The 22,121-nt window shown below is 40.8% G+C and overlaps 1 protein-coding gene across 1 annotated transcript in view; it reads right to left on the bottom strand.

Moving 5' to 3' along the window:
• The window catches only part of LOC124552612 (unconventional myosin-Ia), a 730,641-nt gene that overhangs the window by 158,658 nt on the left and 549,862 nt on the right, over positions 1-22,121 (bottom strand). The gene's annotated exons all lie outside the window — the stretch shown is intronic.

Genomic DNA, 22,121 nt, shown 5'->3' with positions numbered 1-22,121 from the left:
CTGGAACATCTGTAATTTTACGCCAGTGGTGTGTTGGAGCGAAATGCAGTTGGTATCCCTGTACACGCCTGTGTTTAATGTGTAATTGCGAGAAGTTTCACTGTTGTATGTTAGTTACTGTATGATGTATGTTAGTTATTGTATTAAGTAGGTTGTGAGTTTTGAGACGGTACAGTCAGAGGAGCAATGTGGCTGTATTAAATTTTGCGTGAAACTCAAGAAAAATTTTACAGAGACATGCCAGACAATGCAGGAAGCCTAAGGTGATGAGCGTTTAAGCCATACTTGGTGTTACAAATGGTTCACACAGTTTAAAAATGGCCAGATGGATGTAAAGATGACTCTTGTTTAGGATGCCCTTCGATGTCTACTAACGACACTCATGTCAGTAATGTCAATGAAACTGTGGGTGCCAATCAAAGGTTGACTGACTGAGAGATAGAAGAAGAATGTAACATTTCAGTTCGATCGAGCCATGAAATCCTGACACAGCATCTTGGAATGCACCATATTGCCACCAATTTTGTCTCATGATTCATGTGTCAAGACCAGAAAAACCATCACTTTGCAATCTGTGATGAGTTTTGAGATTGCGAAAATGAGAATGAGGTGATCCTTAAGAGAATCATAGCTCATGACGAGCCGCAAGTCTGTGGTTATGATGTTGAAATCAAGGTTCAGTCTTCACAATGGGTTGAGAAAGGTTCTCCAAAGCTCATCAGATCAGGTCAAATGTCAAAGTCATGCTGATAGTTTTCTTTGACTTTGAAGGATTAGTTCATCATGAATTAATGCCACAGGGAAAAACTGTTAATTGGTGGTACTGTCGGGACGTGTTGCGATTCCTGCGAAAAGAAAATGGCCTGATACGTGGTGAGACAATTCACGGCTCTTGCATCACGATAAGGCACCTGCACACTCATCCCTGTTTGTGCATCACTACTGCACCAAAAAACAACATCACTATGCTGCCTCATCCTCTGTAGTCTCCAAACCTGGCTCCTGTGGACTTTTAATTTCCAAAGTTGCAAACCCCGTTGAAAGGATGAAGATTTGCAATGACAGATTAGATAACAGAAAATTCGCAGACAGTGCTTCACAAGAGGTGTAGCAAGACTGCTTCAGGAAGTGGAAGTGCTGGGAGCGGTGTATCAATTCTGGAGAAGAGTATTTCGAAGGAGACAATGCACAATAAGTAAAAGGTGGACAAAATTCCAGAATTTTTTGAACGGACGTAGTTATACTCCACCCCTCTATCCTTACATTACATGTGATTTTTCTGTTGATGGAAACATTCGTGAAGTCTTCCTCTATAATCTCTTTGAGGATGTGTGCCGCTTTTTCTTTCACTGCCCCAATGGACTGAAATCTGGTTCTTTCAAGCAGATTTGGTCTTAGGAAATAGGTAAAAGTCACATGGTGCTTAGTGAGGTGAATAAGATGGGGTTTCTAACACTGGAACACTGCACTTTGTTAGAAACTTCTCAACAGACAATGTGGTATGTGCTGGTGCGTTGTCTTGATGCAGAACCCATGACTTGTTCTTCCACAATTTGGGTCATTTTATTCTAATTTTCTTATGGAGTTGAGCAAGAACTTCAAGGTAGCAATCTTGGTTAATACTTTGATCTTCAAGTACACAATCAAGATACACAATTCGATGAATATAAGAAAGACACTCATCATCACTTTGAATCTCGATTTGCTCATTTGAGCTTTTTCCACTATCAGTAAGTTTGGCCTTTTCAATGCATAAATTTGTGCTTAGTCTCTGGATTATATGTGAAAAACCAAGATTTGTCATATTATCACTCTTTCCTAGAAATTAGGATCTTTTTCAGTGGTATTCAAAGTGTCAGTACAAACATATTGATGAGCTTCTTTGTTTTCAACCGTGAGAATTTTCGACAACAGAATTACTCTCAATGTAAGGAATGGATGTAGAGATAATAAAAACAATGGAATATATGGAATATTAAGGCAAGCACAAAAAACTATACAAACAGAGGAAAAAATGGAGGAACAGAATAGAATAGACAAAGTGGAAAGAATTGGATGAAAGCCTTCACTGGACATAATTACCCTATGAGCCAAGTGAAAAAGGAGATTTCCTGGACCATCACATAGAATACCGGTACTGCTGATGTCTCCAGAAAACTGTTTCAGAATACACCTCTCATCACTCAGTACTATTCTGGTCTTTAATGTATTAATCAACTATGTTGACAAGGCTGGTTATTGTTGTTGTGGTATCCAGTGCAAAGACTAGTTTGAAGCAGCTCTCCATGCTACTTTATCCTGTGTGAGCTCCTTCATCTCTGAGTAACTACTGCAACCTACATATTTATGAATCTGCGAACTATATTCACCTCTTGGTCTCCCTCTACAATTTTTTCCCTCCCACACTTCCCTCCAATACTAAATTTGTGATCCCTTGATGTCTCAGAACGTGTCCTATCAAGCGATCCCTTCTTCTAGTAAGGTTGAGCCACAAATTTCTTTTCTCATCAATTCTGTTCAGTACCTCCTCATTAGTTATGTGATCTACCTATCTAATCCAGCATTCTTCTGTAGCATCATATTCTATTCTCCTCTTTTCTGAACTGTTTATGCTCCATGTTTCATTTCCATACGCAGCTACACTCCATATAAATACCTTCAGAAAAGACTTACTAACACTTAAATCTATATCTGTTGTTAACAAATTTCTCTTCTTCAGAAACACATTGCTTGTCACTATCAGTTTACATAGAAATTCTTCCAATCCATATATCTTCTCTACTTTGGTCATCAGTTATTTTGCTGCCCCAAGAGCTAAACTTATCTACTACTTTGTCTTATTTCCTAATCTAATTCCCTCAGCATCACCTGATTTAATTCAACAACATTCCATTATCCTTGTCCTGGTTTGGTTGATGTTCATCTTATAGCTCCCTTTCAAGACTCTGTCCAATCTGTTTAACTGGTCTTCCAAGTTTTTATTTTTTCTCCCTGAACTTTAATTCCTACTCCAAATTTTTCTTTTGTTTCCTTTATACTGATTGAATAACACTGAGGATAGGCTACAACCTTGTCTCACTCCCTTCTCAGCCACTGCTTCCCTTTCATGCCCCTCAACTCTTATAACTGCCACCTGATTTCTGTACAAGCTGTAAGTAGTCTTTTGTTCCCTGTATTTTAACCCCTACTACCTTCACAATTTAAAAGAGTCTAATCTAGTCCACACTGTCAAAAGCTTTCACCAAGTCTACAAATGCTACAAATTTAGGTTTACCTTTCCTTAAACTATCCTCCAAAGTAAGTCATAGGTTCACTATTGCTTCGCGTGTTCCTACATTTCTCTGACATCTGAACTGATTTTCCCTGAGGTTAGCTTCTACCAGTTTTTTTCCATTCTTCTTCATCAAAGAAGTTGTGTTAGTGTTTTCCAATCATGACTCACTAAACTGATAATTCAGTAATTTTCACATTCTCACCAACTGATGTCTATGGAATTGCAATTATTACATTCTTCTTGAAGTCTGAGGGTATTTTGCCTGCCTCATTTATCATGCACACTACACAGGATAATTTTGTCATACCTGGTTCTCCAAAGGCTATCATTAGTTCTAACGGAATGTCGTCTACTCCCGGACCTAGTTTCAACTTAGGTCTTTTAACGCTCTGTCGAATTCTTCTGCAGTATCATATCCCCCATCTCATCCTCATCTGCATCCTCTTCCCATTCTATAATATTGCTTTCAAGTTCACCTCCCTTGTATAGATCCTCCATATACTCTTCCCACCTTCCAGCTTTTCCTTTTTTGGTTAGGACTGGTTTTACATTTGAGCTCTTGACGCTCATATAGCTGTTTCTCTTTATTCCAAAGGCCACTTTAATTTTCCTGTAGGTGGTATGTATCTTTCCCCTAATGAAATCTGCTTCTAAACCCTTATATTTGTCCTCTAGCCATTCCTGTTTAGCCCTTTTGCACTTCATTTCATTTTTTAGATGTTTGTATTACCTTTCACCTGCTTCATTTGCTTTTCACAAGGCTATGACCTCCTAAAATCATGCCCTCAAATGAGGTCCAACCCCCCCCCCCCCCCCCTCCATTGTTGGACTGCACAAGGATAGGGTTGTGTTTAACAAACCATCATGGCTTTCATCTCACGTTATTTAGGAGAACCATGGAAAGCATAAGGCATGACAGCTGGATTTAAGCAAGTGAGTGTCCATTGTTAGAACCCCTGTGTCAGCACACACTGTAACAAGTGTGATGTCTACAAGCCCAGCACCACATTAATTTATCTACAGATTTGTTGAGATAACTGAAGGACCCAGGTCCAATTCCTAATACTATCAGAGATTTGTCCATAGGAGGAGGGCTGGAAAGAGATAACTGAAGGACCCAGGTCCAATTCCTGATACTATCAGAGATTTGTCCTTAGTGTGAGGGCTGGAATGGTGTACACTGAACTTCATGCCAGCTGAAAACTTACTTGAATGAGAAGTAGTAGGTCTAATGTCTGCTAAGCCATCAACACTTGGGAAAGCACTGTGTTGATGTCATGCCCCTCCATACAACATCCAGCTGACACCACATGGAAGAAGATGACAGGGTGATTAGTAAGCATTGCATGATCCTCAGGCATGATTGGAGAGTTTAGTTTCTTTTTAGGGTTCCATACCTCAGTTGATAAAAATGGAACCCTAATAGATTACTCCGTTGTCTTTCTGTCTGTCCGACTATTAAAAACCCTTTTTCTCAGGAACAGATAGATGTCTAAAGTTGAAATTTATGTCATTCAATAAGGTCTACAATCCCTTGGTGGTGCAAAAAAATTGAGATTTCTAAGACAATACAATCAAAAGATGGCTTTTTATGTCATATATTTTTATACAAACTCACTCAACAAAACCTATAGAGTATTTCCCATTCACCTAGAAGTGTGAAATTTCACAAGAAGGAAGCCACTGTACAAGTAAAGGGGGAAAAAAACAGAAAATTATTAATTTGTAATTACATCATATGAAAAAAAATATTGTCATTTGTTAGCAGACTGTATTTCTGTCACTCTGTCTGTTAGGATCCTTTCTCTCAGAAATGTGTACATATATCAAGTTGAAATTTATGTTATATGTTGAGGTCTATGGTCCTTTGGTGGTGAAAAAAAGTTAAGCTTCTAAGTCAATGCAGTCAAAAGATATGCCTATTTATGTCACATATTTTGACACTCGCAAACTTGCTCATTAAAGCCTATAGGGTACTTCCAAATGACGTAGAATCACAATATGTGGCAAGAGGCAAAGTTCCACAGTACAAATAAATGAAAAAAAAAAAAATCCAGAAAATCTTCAGTTTGTAATTGTATCACGTGAAAAAAAAAAATTCTTTTGTCATTTGTTATCCGACTTCAAACTTGGAATTAAAACATTCTCTAAAGTATCAGAATCCTAGTGACCAATTGTGAGTATCAATGTCAGTAACAGGCAAAAATTATTGAGATTCTCAGTTTCCAGAATGGATGAAATGTCTAGATACATAATTAGGTTGTAGTGAAACCTCAGTAGGCGAGTCCTACTTGCACCTGGTTAATTTTTGAAAGGTGCCATTTATTCTGTGTTTGCATCTTTGTCTCCAGGTCCCATATCTTTTTCAGTGTTGTTGATCATATAAGCTACAAAGTGGTTAGCAAAATAAATTAATACTGTAAAACCAAGTTTGTTTGTGCTTTTCATTTGTAACAATGAGGTTATAACAAGAACTGATAAAAGAATCAGTTTTGACAGTAACTTACACATTTATAACAGAAGAGCTACTATGTCTGTCGAGTCGCCAATGCTTCAGTAGTAAAACTCATAGACAATAAATTATTTTCACAGCATGGGATGTTTTGACTGTCTTCTTCTATTACATCTCATTTTGTGATGTAATAATCCAGATTATATTAGTAAACATTAAAAATTAACAATGTGTGTTAGTGTAGTACATTCATTTCTATGGGAATGTGTGTGGAAGGGAAAAGCTTTGTTGAGTTAACTACAGTAACTACATAATTGTTTCAGCTCAAGATAAACAAATTACAAATATTAGCTATATACATTATTAGTTTTGATGTTTCTAAACCAATTACATGCATCTGGTGTAATTTATAGAACCAATCCTTTTATTGCAAATTATTTTATATCATTTTATACAACATTTATAAATTATATGGAGATACGTGCCTCTATTCAAACAAAACAGCCACCGGTTCACAGGTTATGCACAATCAGATTTATTACTCACCAGTTTTGTCTGTCAGACACAAGCATCAACAGACAATCATTACCCTTGTGGCAACATGTTATGGGTTAAAAGTGCTGCTTGTGTTTAACATACTGAGTGATGCTTTTAACTATCTAACATGTTGCCATCAGCACTGTGATTACCTAATGACACAATGATGAATGAATAAGTAGTGAATCTAACTGTGCATGAGCTGTGGCTGTTTTACCTGAGTATTACAATGTACAGAAAATTCTGCTTGAAAATAACGAATTATTTAGCAAAGAAGAAGACAACTCACTGAAAGGCAGAAGCACTGCATCATCAACAGGTACACAAACAAAAGGTACAGAGCTTTGCTTTGCTAGCTTTTGGAATGAAATTCCTTTTTCAAGCTGTAGGAGAAACACGCTCACAAACACACACATACACTCACTCACATGCACACATGTCTCCCTCCATTGTGCTCAGTCGCCAGGTCTTTCCTGGCCCACGGTGAATGTAATGGGGGAAGGGGGGTGGGGAGTTTGCAGGGGGGGGGGGTTAGGAATGGAAAGGGCATGAGGCAGGGAGGGGGTTGGGAGGAAGCGTCTAGTGGATCATAGAAGAGTACAGAGCCATCTGTCAACTACCTGAGGGTGCAGGTAGAGAGAACCCTGAAATTAGGGACATCCTACCCAAGATACTTCCATCCCACCCAAAGTGGTGATCCGCCACCCACCCAACCTCCACATCATCCTAGCCCATACCTATGCCATCCTACCCCCAGTCCTCTGCCACAGGGATCATATCCTTGTGGAAGACCTAGCATCTCTTACTCCAGTCCTACCACGGGTTTATCCTACCGTGCCAGAGACCAGCCACCTGTGAAAGCAGCTATGTTGTATACCAGCTCTGCTGCAACCACTGCACAGTGTTTTAAATTGGTATGACAAGCAAACAGCTGTCAACCAGAATGAATGGCCACCAACAAACTGTTGCCAAAAACAAGGTGGACCACCCAGTGGTACAATATGCTGCAGAGATTTCAGTGAGTGCTTCACAACCCATGCCATCTGGGTCCTCCCCAGCACCTCCAGCTTTTCCGAGCTGCGCAGATGGGAGCTATCCTTACAGCACATCCTTCGCTCCTGTAAGCTGGCCTAAATCTAAGGTAACTCGCTGTTTCCCTACACCCCACCCAATAGTGTTCTGTGTGTGTGTGTGTGTGTGTGTGTGTGTGTGTGTGTGAATGTTTCTCCTACAGCTTGAGAAAGGAATTTCATTCCAAAAAGCTAGCAAATGTACCTGTCAATGATGCAGTGCTTCTGTCTTTCGGTGAGTCATCTCCTTTATTCCTAAATGATTTGTTACCTGAGCGTAAATTACAATGGTCACAGTCTGCTCAGCAGGTAATGCCTGCATTTGCTAGACACCCATTTGAATTGGAGGAGTGATCAAAAGAACTGGACATAATAATAAACAGAAGCATTATAAAATCTTAAGCTCAAAATTGTAAGCAACTGAAAACATGATTACAAAACATGAGCATGGTAAAATAGTAAAAAAATTTAAATCTCAAAAATTAATATTGCACTAATGTGCTCAGTTGGATCAGTTTTTGTTTGTCAAGGCATTTACAAGGCATCCCACAAAGAATGCAACTTTGGAAATGCCCACCATTTCTACTCTAGTAGGTTGGCAGCACTTTTGCATGCACAATTTTCATATATTTTCTTTGTGGTTAGTAATGGAGAACTTCAAAATGGGACAGAGTGTTCTGACAGTGGAAATTTCTTGAAAATGTAGGAGACATTTGGTCGACATAATACACTGAATAAAGTCAAGTGTGGTGAAACTGATTGCTAAATTTGAGAAAACCACATTCTGCAGAAAACATTACCATCATGAATCAAAATGCAACTGTAAATATGATGAAATCTGTTTGCTGACATTCACAACAATTGGATACTGCTGGAACCAGCACGAAACACGTTCTGAATGAAGTCCAGTAACACTTTCAATTATTTATTGCACAAGAACTAAACATTGTACAGGTGTCATACACACTGCGTTTCTAAGAGGAACTCTGAAAGTATTTTTTTACAAACATTCTATAAGCGAACCATGAGTTACCCGGCAGACATCAATATTGTAATCAAATTCTTGCCATACCCGTCCCAGCATGGCATCGTCGACTGTGGTAGTTGCTTTCCGTATTCTCTTCAGGGGCTCTGCTACATCACGTCTTAGAGGCAGTACATACACCAGATCTTTAATGTGGCCCCACAGACAAAAGTCATGCAGCATGAGATCTGGTGATCGGAGAGGCCATTTCATGAAACAGCTGTCCCCTTCTGTAGCACAGCCAATCCATCGATGTGGCAACTCCGTGTTCAGGTGCCCATGAACTTCACGATGAAAATGGGGTTGAGCTCCATCCTGCTGAAAGATGATCAGTGAGTCCAATTGCATTTGAGGCATCAGAAATTGCTGCAACACGTCCAAGTAGGAATATCCAGTGACAGTGATCTTGGTGAAGAATAATGGCCCATACAGTTTTCGACGTGACAAGGCAAAAAATCCATTTACCTTTGGGGAATCACACTCAAATTCAATGCATTCGTGTGGATGGTTTGTACCCCACATTCGACAATTATGCCTGTTCACTTTCCCATTAGTGTGAAAAGTGGCTTCGTCTCTAAAAATTATGTGCTCAACAATGCCATCAAAATGCTTGTCTTTGTCGTCGTCATTGAGCTTCTGCACTAGCTCCAATTTGAACAATTTCATAGACAGCTTTTGTCGCAGGATGTTCCACACTGTCATTGTAGCCATTTGAAGTTCACAGGATGTACAATGTACCGATTTCTTTGGACTTCTTTGAATGTCTTTCGCACGCTCCCCATATTCACTTCACTCACACTGTGGTGCCCGATTCTCTCTGCCACACACAGACAACCTATCATAATAAATTTGTTCTGCCAGTGGTAAATGGTCTTCTTCATTGGTGGCTTCTTACCATACTTGGTTCTAAACATCCATTGAACAACTGTAGCACAGTTGTTTTTGTCGAACACAGAAAGCTTGTTCCACAACTGAAATCACCATGTTTGTGACTAGCGTTGACTATCGGCAAATTAACAAACTACTGTATTTACTCGAATCTAAGCTGCACCTGAAAAATGAGACTCGAAATCAAGTAAAAAAAAATTTCCCGAATCTAAGCCGCACGTGAAATTTGAGACTCGAAATTCAAGGGGAGAGAAAAGTTTTAGGCCTCACCTCCAAATCAAAACAAAGTTAGTCCATTGTAATATGAGACACAATTTAGGTCGAATGAATGATGATACAGGTACAGTAGTTTGATTCGAGTCGTAAACTTAGCAGTTAAGCTTTACCAGGTAGCCATTGCTATGCGTCAGGCACTCCGTCCGTATTTATACAGGTACCCTTCCTTTTCCACTTGCTTCGTCTGGTTTGAATTGATGGCTTATTTTTCTTTGATCTGATAAGTGCAGTTTTCTTTGTTATAGGTGTTTACGTCACTCTAAGCTGAAATGCATTACTGTACTGTGTCATGCATTGTTTGTCGCATTCTGATAGTGCGTGCTTACGGCCTGTCGCCGCTCGCGGCATGGCTTGCTTTTGTGCGAGTTTCGTGGTTTATTAGGCAGACAGGATTTAAATGAGATAGCAGCAAACATGAAAAGATACATGGCAAAATGTTTATATGCGTATTATTCTTATGGTGAAGAGAATACTGCATGTGGTTCACAATTCATAAGAGTTCCTATTAGCAACCATCTCTTCTCACAGGTAGGAAAGAATTCAGAACGTAGAGTTGGCCATATTGACAAACATCCCAAACAGTCTTGCCAGTCGGATTTTCGTAGTACATTGAAATGCTGCTACATTCGAAGATGAACAATACGGAATTTGTATTTACTTCGTTGGATAACGTATGAAAATGCAGTGGTCGAAACTCGGGGTGGAGAAAACAGCTCGTCTTCCACCTTTTTTTTTAAATTTATTTACTGACGCAGAGGTTTTGGTGCCAGTATTTATCTTTGTGCCTACAAAGCATGCCTGTGTAGCGCTACATATATTAGACGGCAGAAGTAAGTTGTGGTGGCACCCACCAACTTTTTTTCAGAATTTACACTTGCTTTGCACTCGATTCTAAGCCGCAGGTGGTTTTTTGGATTACAAAAACCGGTAAAAAAGTGCAGCTTAGATTCGAGTAAATACGGTACGCTGTGGAGGTATACATGGAAAAAAAAACTTTCAGGGTTTCTCTTCAAAATGACATATGTATAATAACTGCACAATGTTTGTTTTTTTGTGGAATAAACAATAGAAAGTGTTCCCGGACTTTATGTACATCTTGTATTAAGAGAGTTTTTATGGTCTGAACTTGACTGTGCAAATGCTGAAGTGGTTTGATTTCAACAAGACGCTGCAACTTGTCACACACTCATTGCAACAATGGACCAGTTATGAGACAGGTTCCTTGGCTGGGTGATTTCTTGCAATTGTGGCTTAAATTGGCCACTCAGATCTTATGAGCTGACACCATGTGATTTCTTTGTCAATATTTGAAATCTCATGTGTAGACCAGCAAACAGTGATTAATTTCAGAGCTCTAGACTGAGATTCAGCATTTCATTGCTCTACTGATGCAAATATGGTGAAAAATTTCATTGAAATAACAAGAGCGTGCCTGCAGCCTCATTGAGGGACTATAAGTAATATCATATCTCACTTGTAATCACAGACAGCATGTACTGCAACATTATGTAAATCATTTCATCATCAAATTTGTATATTATTATGCTTTCACAAGTTGCATTCTTTATGGGACACCCCTCGGTATAGTCAAAATCAAACAACGGAAAATCCGGGATGGAATAACAATCCAGAGTGTTGCTTGTTTTGTAGCTACTGGACAAAGCCCTTCATCGGATGAAGAAGCACACATTGACACATGTGCGCACATGCATGGGCACGCACACATACACACAGGAAGAAGATGCAGGAGATGAAGCAGGAGGGAGGCATCCTTGAGATGACAAATGAAGAAAGAGCAAGAACAAAGAAGACTGATCTCAACATATAATCAAGATAAGTGCTAAACTATTTTAAGTGTGCTTCTCATTCTCATGTATTCTTGTATCAACAATGTAGGAAAAAACAGATTGCTACTTACTGTAAAGAAAACCTGTCAAGTTGCAGACAGGCACAAATAAAAGACACTTACATAGAGCTTTTGGCCACAGTCTTCATCAGTAAAAGAGAGACACACCATTCACACACCTCACACACACACGAATGCCAACTCTAGCATCTTGGGCCAGAATGCAACTATCATGTGGGATGTAAGCAACAATCTGCAAGGGGCAGGAAAGGGGAAGGAATAGTAGTGTATGGGTGGTGAGAGGGATGAATGCTGTCTTGTGGAGTGTGCAGGGACTAGACTGTCAACAGGTACAGTGTCGGGGTATGAATATAGTAACTATACCGAAAGAACAGATACCACTGATGACCGTGCAGCTTCTCTAGAAAGAAATGATAATTAATCAAAACCCCCAGCTGCCAAAAGATGTTGTTAATATACCTCAATGGGGACAGCTGAAAATGTGTGCCCCGACCAGAGCTCGAACCCGGGATCTCCTGCTTACACGGCAGATGCACTATCCATCTGAGCCACCGAGCGCACAGAGGACAGCTTGACTGAGGAGACTTATCCCATGCACGCTTCCCGTGAGACCCACATTCCCAACTGTCCACAATCTACATTCGTAATGTTCCTAAAGGATATTTGCCCATTCACTCATTACTCACGCCAACTAAGGTGACGATTCCCGTAAGAGTTTGAGTAAAGTGCGCACATTCACACAGAAAAAGGTCAATGGCCAGGTAGCCTTTAACTATATGAATATAGTAACTGTTCTGAAAGAACAGATACCAATGATGACCATGCAGCTTCTCTAGAAAGAAATGATAATTAATCGAAACCCTCAGCTGCCAACAGGTGTTGTTATATAGTTAAAAGCTACCCGGTCATTGACCTTCTTCTGTGCAAATGCGCACACTTTGCCCGAACTCTTACGGGATTCGTTATCTTAGGTGGTGCGAGTAATGAGTGAATGGGCAAATATCCTTTAGGAACATTACCACTGTATTGAACTTGGCTGTAGCTGTGGCTAAGCCATGTCTCCGCAATATCCTTTCTTTCAGGAGTGCTAGTTCTGCAAGGTTCACAGGAGAGCTTCTGTTAAGTTTGGAAGGCAGGAGGCGAGGTACTGGCAGAAGTAAAGCTGTGAGGACGGGGTGTGAGTCGTGCTTGGGTAGCTCAGTTGGTAGAGCACTTGCCCGCGAAAGGCAAAGGTTCCGAGTTTGAGTCTCAGTCCGGCACACTGTTTTAATCTGTCAGGAAGTTTCATTTCAGTGCACACTCCGCTGCAGAGTGAAAATCTCATTCTGATTACCACTGTAGGTTGTGGACAGTTGGGAATGTGGGCCTCACGGGAAGCGTGCAAGGGATAAGTCCCTGTAGTCACACTATCCTCTGTGCCCTCGGTGGCTCGGATGTATAGAGTATCTGCCAGGTAAGCAGGAGATCCCAGGTTTGAGTCCCGGCTGGGGCACACATTTTCAGCTGTCCCCATTGACGTATATCAACAACACCTGTTGGCAGCTCAGGGTTTCGATTAATTATCATTACAGTGTCAGGAGGTTGCGGAGCAGGGAGGTGGGGAAAAAAAGAACAGAAAAGGAAAGGAGTGTTGAAAGATAGGTGTGCATTGGCAGAGGACTGCAAATAAACAAGTTGAAATATGTGAATAGGGAGGAGATGATAGGACAGAAGGGGGTGGAAGCAGTTGGGCGAAGCATGTGGGGACAGTATGTTACCATAAGCTGAGGCCGGGATAATTACTGGAGCAGAGAATGTGTTGCAAGGGTAACACCCATATACGCAGTTCAAAAAAGCTGGTGGTGAAGGGAAGGATCCAGATGGCTTGGGTACTGAAGGAGCCATTGAAATCAAGTGTGTTATATTTAGCTCACAGTGGTCTTCTTTGCTCTTAGCCACAGTTTGGTGGTGGCTGTTCATTCTGGTGGACACCTGGATGGTGGTCATACCAATATAAAAAGCTATGCAATGATAGCAGCAGAGTTGGCAAATGACATGGCTGCTTTCACAGGTGGCCCGGTCCCTGATGGGGCAGGATAAACCAGTGACAGGACTGGAATAGCAAGTGCTGGGTGGGGGGATTGAGCAGGGGTTGTGATTGGAGTGGCATAGGGATTAAGTAGGACATTGTGGAGGTTGGGTGGGTGACAGAATACCACTTTAGGAGTGGTGGGAAGTATCTCAGGTAGGATGTCCATCATATCATGACATGATTATATGTAATCATAGTCCTGGAAGACTGGAAGAATCTTGCAGGTACTAGAAGGTATCAGATAGATTATATAATGTTAAGACTGAGATTTAGGAACCAGGTTTTAAATTGTAAGACATTTCCAGGGGCAGATGTGGACTCTGACCACAATCTATTGGTTATGAACTGTAGATCAAAACAGAAGAAACTGCAAAAAGGTGGGAATTTAAGGAGATGGGACCTGGATAAACTGACTAAACCAGAGGTTGTACAGAGTTTCAGGGAGAGCATAAGGGAACAATGGACAGGAATGAGGGAAAGAAATACAGCAGAAGAAGAATAGGTAGCTCTAAGCGATGAAGTAGTGAAGGCAGCCGAGGATCAAGTTGGTAAAAAGACAAGGGCTAGTTGAAATCCTTGGGTAACAGAAGAAATGTTGAATTTAATTGATGAAAGGAGAAAAAATAAAAAGGCAGAAAATGAAGCAGGCAAAAAGGAATACAAACGTCTGAAAAATGAGATCGACAGGAAGTGCAAAATGGCTAAGCAGGGATGGCTAGAGGACAAATGTAAGGATGTAGAGCCTTATCTCACTAGGAGTAAGATAGATACTGCCTACAGGAAAATTAAAGAGACCTTTGGAGAAAAAAAGAGTCACTTGTATGAATACCAAGAGCTCAGATGGAAACCCAGTTCTAAGCAAAGAAGGGAAAGCAGAAAGGTGGAAGGAGTATATAGAGGGTCTATACAAGGGTGATGTACTTGAGGACAACATTATTGAAATGGAAAAGGATGTAGATGAAGATGAAATGGGAGATACGATACTGCATGAAGAGTTTGACAGAGGACTGAAAGACCTGAGTCGAAACAAGGCCCCAGGAGTAGGCAACATTCCATTAGAACTACTGACGGCCTTGGGAGAGCCAGTCCTGACAAAACTCTACAATCTGGTGAGCAAGATGTATGAGACAGGCGAAATACCCTCAGACATCAAGAAGAATATAATAATTCCAATCCCAAAGAAGGCAGGTGTTGACAAAAGTGAAAATTAACTGAACTATCAGTTTAATAAGCCACGGTTGCAAAATACTAACACGAATTCTTTACAAACAAATGGAAAAACTGGTAGAAGCCGACCTCGGGGAAGATCAGTTTGGATTCCGTAGAAATGTTGGAACATGTGAGGCAATACTGACCCTACGACTTATCTTAGAAAATAGATTAAGGAAAGGCAAACCTACGTTTCTAGCATTTGTAGACTTAGAGAAAGCTTTTGACTATGTTGACTGGAATACTCTCTTTCAAATTCTAAAGGTGGCAGGGGTAAACACAGGTAGCAAAAGACTATTTACAATTTGTACAGAAACCAGATGGTAGTTATAAGAGTCAAGGGGCACAAATGGGAAGCAGCGGTTGGGAAGGGAGTGAGACAGGGTTGTAGCCTCCCCCGATGTTGTTCAATCTGTATATTGAGCAAGCAGTAAAGGAAACAAAAGAAAAATTCGGAGTAGGTATTAAAATCCATGGAGAAGAAATAAAAACTTTGAGGTTCGCCGATGACATTGTAATTCTGTCAGAGACAGCAAAAGACTTGGAAGAGGAGTTGAACGGAATGGACAGTGTCTTGAAAGGAGGATGTAAAATGAACATCAACAAAAGCAAAATGAGGATAATGGAATGTAGTCGAATTAAGTTGGGTGATGCTGAGGGAATTAGATTAGGAAATGAGACACGTAAAGTAGTAAAGGAGTTTTGCTATTTGGGGAGCAAAATAACTGATGATGGTCGAAGTAGAGAGGATATAAAATGTAGACTCGCAATGGCTTGGAAAGCGTTTCTGAAGAAGAGAAATTTGTTAACATCGAGTATATATGTAAGTGTCAGGAAGTCGTTTCTGAAATTATTTGTATGGAGTGTAGCCATGTATGGAAGTGAAACATGGACGATAAATAGTTTGGACAAGAAGAGAATAGAAGCTTTAGAAATGTGGTGCTACAGAAGAATGCTGAAGATTAGATGGGTAGATCACATAACTAATGAGGAGGTATTGAATAGAATTGGGGAGAAGAGGAGTTTGTGGCACAACTTGACAAGAAGATGGAACCGGTTCTGAGGCATCAAGGGATCACCAATTTAATATTGGAGGGCAGCGTGGAGGGTAAAAATCATATAGGGAGACCAAGAGATGAATACACTAAGCAGATTCAGAAGGATGTAGGTTGCAGTAAGTACTGGGAGATGAAGAAGCTTGCACAGGACAGAGTAGCATGGAGAGGAAACAAACCAGTCTCAGGACTGAAGACGATGACAACAACAACAACAGTCCTGGTGAAGGATGTGGTTCAGTTGTTCCAATATGGGGTGGTACTGGATGATGAAGGGGACTCTCCTTTGTGGCTGGTTCTTGGTAGTGATGGGAGGACTGGGGGTGTGAAGGGAAATGGTACAGGAGATCTGTTTGTGGACTAGGTCTGGGGGTAGTGCCTGTCTGTGAAAGCCTTGATGTGACTTTCAGCATACTGAACAAGGGAGTTTTTGTAATTGCAGATGCGCTGTCTCCAGGTGGCCAGAGGATATGGGAGGAACTTTTTGGTGTGAAAGGGATGACAACTGTCAAAATGTAGGTATTGTTGGTGGTCGGTTGGTTTAATGTGGACAGAGGTGGGGATGGAGCCATCAGAGAGGAGGAGGTCAACATCTAGAAAGGTGGCACGCTGGGTGAGGAGGACCACATGTAGTGGATGGGAGAGAAGGTGTTGAAGGAAGGAAGATAGGGAGTCCTGTCCCTGAGAGCGGATCATGATGACATCAAAAATAAACCTGAACCTAGATGGTCCATAAAAAGATTGGCATGGGAGGATGCCATGTGGGTGCCATAGCTGTGACTCAGATTTGTTTATATGTCTCCCCTTCAAAGGATAAGTAGCTGTTGGATAGGCTAAAGTTAGTAAGGTGTATGAGGTAGTGTGTTTGGAGTCTGAAGGATGTTGGGAAAGGTAGTGGTGAATAGTGGTAAGACCATGGGCATGAGGGATGTTGGTGTACAGGGACGAGTACAAATCCAGGAGGTAAGGGGATGGAGACTGTGGAGAGTTGGTGAAGGAAGAGTTTGGTGTCTTTGACGTGGAAGACTAGATTACAGGCAACTGGTCGGAAGTGTTGGTCAATGAGGGCTGAAATTCTTTCAGTGGGGGCACAATAATTAGCCACAATGGGGCACCAAGGATTGCTGAGTTTGTGGATTTTGGGGAGCATGTAGAAGGTGGGTGTGCGGGGTGTGACAGGGGTGAGGAGGGAAATGGATTTAGGGGAGAGACACTGGGAAGGGCCTAAGGCTTTAAGTAGGGATTGGAGGTTGTGATGGACTTCTGGGATGGGATCACTCTGACAGAGTTTATAGGTAGAGGAATCAGGTAATTGCTGGAAGGCCAATATTGTTTATCTTCCTACCTGGAGTTTCCCTTGTTTGATTATATTCTTATATCACACGCATCTAATTCGATGAAGTTCAAAATAGTGCACTAATCCTATTTGGAATTACTGAATCCAGAAGTTACATCCCTCTCTTGCACTATCTCTGTTGTGTGTGATGTATACTAAGTGGGAGAAAAGATGTGGTAGAGAATGATTGACACAATTTACAGGTCATTTCAAGAATGAGTCTTCTCTCTTGCTATGGAGTGCCTGCTACAACAAAGCTCTCTAACACATTACTTGTAATTAGTCTGTAGGTGTCCCTAAGCCCTGGTTCATCATGTTATTCCATGCAAGTTATGTAGAAAAAACTCTGTGCAGTTTTGAAACTAGGAGGTTGTCTACAGACCATGATGGCCTCACTTAAAACGCAAAATTTGTAAGTAAAAGGTACTTTCAAGCAGATTTTAGCTGTTATGCAATACTACAAATAAAATGGAGCTGTTAACATTGTGTGTACTTCCAGGTCCAGTGAGACAAAAATTTGAGCAAATAATTTTACAGAATATTATGTACAGGATATATGTGAAACTTAAGCAGCAAAATTTCAGAGATTGTTCAGAGATATTTTCTGAATATTTAGGTATCAGGGCCCTTGGCCTCCCCTAGCTTGTTACAGAGTATTACTGTAATTACCATTTATTTAGTTTGTTTCCCAGCTACATTTGTTTATCTGAAAATATCCTTACAACACCAAAAAATGCATGTGACATGAACCACCGAACCATACAACACAAAATAGATTGCAATGCAATGAGCTATGTACTGATGAAAAAGTACTGCCATATGGTTGTCATCACTATGCAAACAGCTACATTTCGTGTCATTGTGTCGCTTGTCCAATGCACTGAGTGAACCCATACACAAGGTGCATATCAACCTGCTATTTACTACTAAATCTATCTGTACTGCAGTGTATCACAGTTAATGTGCAACTAATTCTGTCAAAAAACAAACCCAAGAGAAAACTGAGCAACCTTGAGAATGAAGAGTAAGATCAGCATTCTTTTTGTCAACAAAAAGTATTGTGAGTGAATAATACAAGTTTGTTTCCAAGCAAGACACACAGTGTATTTCACATTTACACTGTTTTACAGATATTTTCAGTGCCTTATACTGGGTTGGAGCACAAGTTCATAGAGGTTATTCATAAGTTTAATAAATACAACAGATACACATAACAGAGATTTTAGTCATCAATACAATATTCTCCTTCACTATTTACAACAGCCCGCCAATGCCGGAGTAACTTTTCGATTCTGCAAATCAAGAAACCACATGACTTTGAGGCAAAGAACTCATCAAGCAATGTTCAGAGTGCATTTTCATCCAGAAAAGAGGTTCCTTGAAGGTTGTTCAATAGAGAGTGGAAAAGGCAAAAATCTGAGGATGCAAGATCAAATGAATAAGGTGGGTATAGATAAGCAGTTGTTAGCATCCCACTTAGTAAATGAATCGACTTCATTTACTTCCGGTATGATGGATGTGGAAGAATTATGGGCAAATTTTAAACACATTGTAAATCACGTATTGGAGAAGTATGTGCCAAAAAAGTGGGTTACGGACAGAAAAGACCCACCGTGGTTTAACAGCGCAATTCGGAGAATGCTCAGTGAGCAAAGACAGTTGCACTCGGGGTACAAGAAAGATCAGGAGAATGAGGACAGGCAAAAGTTAGTAGAGATTCGTGCTGCTGTAAAAAGAGTGATGCGCGAAGCATACAACCACTACCACCGTCATACCTTAGCAAAAGATCTTGCTGAAAACCCAAGGAAATTCTGGTCTTATTTAAAATTGGTAAGTGGGTCGAAGGCTTCCATCCAGTCACTCACTGATCAGTCTGGACTGGCAACAAAACATAGCAAAACGAAAGCTGAAATTTTAAATTTAGCATTTGAGAAATCTTTCCTGCAGAAGGATCGTACAAACATATCGCCGTTTGAGTCTTGTTCAGATTCCTGTATGGAGGACATAGTGATAGACATCCCTGGGATTGGGAAGCAGCTGAATGGGTTGAAAATAAATACTCGCCAGGTCCTGATGGGATTCCAATTCGGTTTTGCAGAGAGTACTCTACTGCATTGGCTCCTTACTTAGGTTGCATTTATCGTGAATCTCTTGCCCAATGTAAAGTCCCGAGCGACTGGAAAAAAGCGCAGGTGATGCCCGTATATAAGAAGGGTAGAAGGACGGATCCTCAAAATTACAGACCAATGTCCTTAACATCGGTTTGTTGTAGGATTCTCGAACATATTCTCAGTTCGAATATAATGAATTTCCTTGGGACAGAGAAGTTGCTGTCCATGCATCAGCACAGCTTTAGAAAGCATCGCTCCTGCAAAACGCAACTCACCCTTTTTTCACAAGATATCTTGCAAACCATGGATGAAGGGTATCAGACGGATGCCATATTCCTTGACTTCCGGAAAGCGTTTGAGTCGGTGCCCCACTACAGACTCCTAACTAAGGTACGAGCATATGGGATTGGTTCCCAAATATGTGAGTGGCTCAAAGACTTCTTAAGTAATAGAACCCAGAACGTTGTCCTCGATGGTGAGTGTTCATCGGAGGTGAGGGTATCATATGGTGTGCCCCAGGAAAGTGTGGTAGGTCCGCTGTTGTTTTCTTTCTACATAAATGATCTTTTGGATAGGGTGGATAGCAATGTGCAGCTGTTTGCTGATGATGCTGTGGTGTATGGGAAGGGGTCGCCGTTGAGTGACTGTAGGAGGATACAAGATGACTTGGGCAGGATTTGTGATTGGTGTAAAGAATGGCAGCTAACTCTAAATATAGATAAATGTAAATTAATGCAGATGAATAGGAAAAAGAATCCCATATTGTTTGAATACTCCATTAATAGTGTAGCACTTGACACAATCACGTCGATTAAATATTTGGGCGTAACATTGCCGAGCAATATGAAGTGGGACAAGCATGTAATGGCAGTTGTGGGGAAGGCGGATAGTCGTCTTTGGTTCATTGGTAAAATTTTGGGAAGATGTGGTTCATCTGTAAAGGAGACCGCTTATAAAACACTAATACGACCTATTCTTGAGTACTGCTCGAGCGTTTGGATCCCTATCAGGTCGTATTGAGGGAGGACATAGAAGCAATTCAGACGCGTGCTGCTAGATTTGTTACTGGTAGGTTTGATCATCATGCGAGTGTTACGGAGGAACTTGAGTGGGAGTCTCTGGAGGAAAGAAGGCGTCCTTTTCATGAATTGCTACTGAGGAAATTTAGAGAACCAGCATTTGAGGCTGACTGCAGTACAATTTTACTGCCGCCAACTTATATTTCATGGAAAGACCACAAAGATAAGATAAGAGAGATTAGGGCTCGTACATAGGCGTATAGGCAGTCAGTTTTCCCTCGTTCTGTTTGGGAGTGGAACAGGGAGAGAAGATGCTAATTGTGGTACGAGGTACCCTCCACCATGCACCATATGGTGGATTGCGGAGTATGTATGTAGATGTAGAAAGACTTCCCAATGCAACCCTGGCATAGCATTTTTTGTCTACCTAGCAGAATGCGCACAGCGTGTGTTATCATGGAGTAGCATCACTTCACACAGTCTTTCTGGTCATTATTCTTGGACTGTGCCTGCAACACATCTCAGCAGTAGTGATTACACCTCCAGGAAGCAATTCGTAGTACACCACACACTCGCTGTTCCATCAGATGAATCATGTTACCTTTTATGGATACATGTAGGTCTTTGTATGAGAAGTTGCTGCTTTGTCTGGGCTCTGCCATTCCATTCTTTTTCCTTATGTTAGCATAAAGACACCATTTTCTGTCACTAGCAATGGTATGGGATAGAAATGGTCAATATTGTTTATGAGCCAAGTGGTGACAAGCAAGCAGAGATGTACATATGGCCACCTTCTTAATTTTGTGATATTGAGTTAGACCACGCAGTACCCATACACCCAATTTTTGAACCTTTCCCACCCCCCACCAATGTCACATGGTGGAATGATCACAGTTCATCACATTTGCAGTTCTCGAGTAAATGACGTGTATCAGTGTCAATTTATGGGTTTAAATGATCTTCATCAAACCCTGAAGATCTTCCTGAATATGGAGAGTCACTAATGTCAAAATGAAACTCCTTAAAATGAGAAAACCATTTTCTAGCTGTGATCTGTCCAACAGCATCATTCTCATACATGCCACAAATGTTCCTGGCTGCCAACCTAATAGATACACACATAAATGGGAGAGGGGAGGGGGGAGGTATAAAAATCAAATAATTACTCCGTAACTAGCTATTGCAGACCATGGGTCCCTTATACCGAAGTAATAACAAAAAAATATCCTTGAACAACCCCCAACATTGTGTCAGTGGAGTTTAGTCTGGTTCACCACGTACACAAATAATAAACAAAAATCACGATAGGAAACCACACAGAAATTGACGAATGTTGAATGGGACACAGACACACAAAAATGTTAGAAACTCTCACTAGCTTCAAATCCTTCATGCCTATCTAGCTGCAGTATGAGATGAAAATGAAAACTGCTTAACCTGCCACTTACTTCTCAATATAATCCCTTTCTAGTTCAGTACAGTTTGTCCAACATTTTTCCAGAGAGCAGGTCCCACCCCTAAACTTTGATTCTGGAACCTCCAACCTATGACTTCCATAACCTGTATGACAGATGCTGAAGATTTCTCAACTATAATTTTTTTTAGGTGTGGAAATAGGGGGAAGTTAAGGGGTCACAAATTTGGACAATGTTTCAACAGTTCAAATTTCAAACCTGTCACGTTTCCCAGTGTCAAGTACCTTTGTCTGTATATGTATTGTTCTGATTCTATTCTACACTCCTGGAAATTGAAATAAGAACACCATGAATTCATTGTCCCAGGAAGGGGAAACTTTATTGACACATTCCTGGGGTCAGATACATCACATGATCACACTGACAGAACCACAGGCACATAGACACAGGCAACAGAGCATGCACAATGTCGGCACTAGTACAGTGTATATCCACCTTTCGCAGCAATGCAGGCTGC

This window comes from Schistocerca americana, chromosome 10 (assembly GCF_021461395.2).
Source record: "Schistocerca americana isolate TAMUIC-IGC-003095 chromosome 10, iqSchAmer2.1, whole genome shotgun sequence".
Taxonomy (NCBI): domain Eukaryota; kingdom Metazoa; phylum Arthropoda; class Insecta; order Orthoptera; family Acrididae; genus Schistocerca; species Schistocerca americana.
The sequence above is the reverse complement of the archived record's forward strand: the minus strand, read 5'-3'. Positions and strand labels throughout refer to the sequence as shown.